At 43.4% G+C, this 2782-nt stretch overlaps 1 non-coding gene across 1 annotated transcript; it reads right to left on the reverse strand.

The window, feature by feature from the left end:
* Positions 1-2255: 2255 nt before the first annotated feature.
* On the reverse strand, positions 2256-2347 carry trnar-ucu (transfer RNA arginine (anticodon UCU)). The gene is given in 2 exon segments: positions 2256-2291; positions 2311-2347. It is a non-coding gene; the product is annotated as a tRNA-Arg (tRNA).
* Between the last annotated feature and the right edge of the window lie 435 nt (positions 2348-2782).

A 2782-nucleotide genomic window follows, 5' to 3' on the forward strand; every position in this document is an offset into this window, starting at 1 on the left:
ATTCATCTTGGAGTTCAGTTACTCATGGTGTACCACAAGGTTCCTTTTTGGGTCCACTGCTGTTTGTCACTTTTATGAGGGACCTGGGTTAGGGCATGGGATGATGGATGAGTAAATGCGCTGAATACACTAAGCTCGATAGAGTTGTCAACAGTGCCAAAGTCTGCTGCAGGTTACAGAGGGACATGGATAATCTGCAGATCTGAGCTCAGAGGTGGCAAATGGAGGTTAATGTGGAAAAGTGTGAGATGATTTAGTTTGGAAGGAGCAACAAGAATAAAGAGTTCTGGGCTAATTGTAATATTGTTGAAAGTTTAGTTGAGCAGAGAGGTCTCGGTGCATATGTACAGAAAACTCTGAAAGTTAACATCCACGTTGATAGATTTGCTTGCAAGGAGCACAGTGTGTTAGATCTTATTGGGAGAAGAATTGAGTTGCAGGGCCAAATGATCCCTTTGCAGGTCCAGAAATTTCTCTGCCGTGGGTAAACTTGTAGAGATGCGTGCAGTTCTGGTCGCCACATTATAGGACGGACGTGAAATCATTGGAAAGGGTACAGATGGGATTTCCGAGCATGTTGCCTTCTATGAAGGGAAGGTCTTACGAGGAAATGCTGAGGGACTTGAGGCTGTTTTTGCTAGAGATGAGAATTTTGAGAGTTGAATTAATAGAGACATAAAAGATGATCAGAGGTTGCCATAAGGTGGACAGTGAAAGCCTTTATCTTCAAATGGTGATGGTTGGCACAAGGGCACATGATGTAATTTGAGGGTGATAGATGCCGAGTTATATTCCTTCTCAGATTGTAGTAATGGTGCTGGACGTCTTGCCTTCAACAGTCGTAGACTCAACAACCTTCAGGGCAATTAAATTATCATTGGATAAACTTACCGCTTATAATGGTAAAATTCTGCTCAGATGGACTTCAGATTGGTATCACAGATCGGTGCAACATTCCGTCCAACGGCACTTTATTGTGGTGTAATATTCCGGGTTTGAACTGTTCTTCAGCTTGAAGTTGCAATCATCTCTGGTCACTATCAGTAAAACGAACACCTGGCGAGAATCGAATGCGCAATTTGGGCAGCTCACGTCCTGCCATTCTGTCATGTAAGTACAGCAAGCTAAATAATTGCACCACTGGACCTGCTGGCTAATGGTGACGAACGGCTCCTGATCTTGCCACTGGGACCCTCAACCCAATCACTCAATTATTTCTGTGTATCTGAAATGAAACACATTGCCGAGGAGGTTATACTGGTAATGGATCATCGATTATGAAGCATCAGGCTCAGGAAAATGACTGAGAAAAATGTGGTGAAAATCAGCTTTATTGAATACTGCGTACGTTTACCGTGGCTCCCTGCGTTGATCACAGGCAATGTTATGTCGCAACTGAACTGGGATTTTCCTTCTATCGGCTTCAATTCGTCAGAGAATTCGATTCACTGATATTTCACCAACTTCCTTTGGCATGTTCATATGTCACATCGACCCACACTGCACACAACGGCAACAATGTTCAGCATAATACATCCACGAGCACGTGGCATGGTTTTTATAAAAAGTGAAGGCTGAATAATGTTTTGCAAGGGCAAATTAAAATTCAGTTTAATTAGTAAAGTCGCAAGAATCCAGAGTAAGATTCAAAATGTCAGAAATTCACGTTCATTACCTTGGCTAGAATTCCAGCCGAGCAAAGGAGAAATCTGCCCCTGAATCCCTTGAATCCATACAATTGCTTGCTCCATGTGTCCATTTGGAAACCTATGTGAAGGAACATTCAAACTGAAGGAGAACTTGTGAGAATCCTCCACTGCCTGATCTACATCGGAAACAAGAGCTGTCTATTCCAGCTGGGAGGGAATCGAATTGGAGGTGAGACAAAAATATTACTTGGTGTTTAATTCATATTGTCCTCATTGTGATTGTTTAAAAACCTGGGCCAGAAATGGCACAGACACAAAGGAGCAGAAGGAGGCCATTCTTAACACCGATCCTGCCCCGCCACGTCATTCGATATCATCATGGCTGACACAACAATGTTAAGTCTTTTTCCAGCCCATCCACGTCATCGTGTTGCCGAGTGGCTAACAGATATTTATCGATCTCTATCATAAATAGACATCGAAAATGTAAATCTGTGAGAGGAAACTGTTCCGTTTCGAGACAGTGGGTTTCTGCACGAATATTGTTCGGTTTTCAGATAACAGCCGAGTCTGGTCTGACCACATTCCAAACAATAAACTAAAACTCGACTCTGATGGGGCTCGAACCCACAACCTTTGAATCGCAACCTGAACAAAAGCATAGAAGTCCAACGCGCTTTTCATTGCGCCACAGAGCCGCGCCAGCTGCTTGGTTTAAGCATGCAAGTTTGCCTTTGACCAATTGCGTTCAGGACACCCATCTCTGCCCTCGTCACACTTTCCAGTACCTGGTTCTTATCCACGTGTGCTCTGGCTCTTCAAGTGTTCGGCTACAGACTGCTGAAACGTTCTCATGACACTTAGCTTTACCACATGTTCAGATAATGATTTCCAGATAAACTACACTCTATAGGTGAAAGCATTCTCCCAAAATCTCCTCAAAATATCTTGTCTTCTGTCTTTCATTGATGTCACTCTATTCCTTCGCAATAGAGGCTTATTCCTGTCATACATATCTATCCTCTTCATAAAATGTGCACGTTAATCGGTTTCTCACTCAGCCTTCTCTGCGCTAAGATAAACATGCCCAGCCTAGCTCGTCTACCTTCACAATTGGAGAGGTCCAGCCCTTG

This window comes from Chiloscyllium plagiosum, unplaced genomic scaffold (assembly GCF_037043375.1).
Source record: "Chiloscyllium plagiosum isolate Xiang-an unplaced genomic scaffold, Cpla_swu_hap1 HiC_scaffold_45, whole genome shotgun sequence".
Lineage (NCBI taxonomy): Eukaryota > Metazoa > Chordata > Chondrichthyes > Orectolobiformes > Hemiscylliidae > Chiloscyllium > Chiloscyllium plagiosum.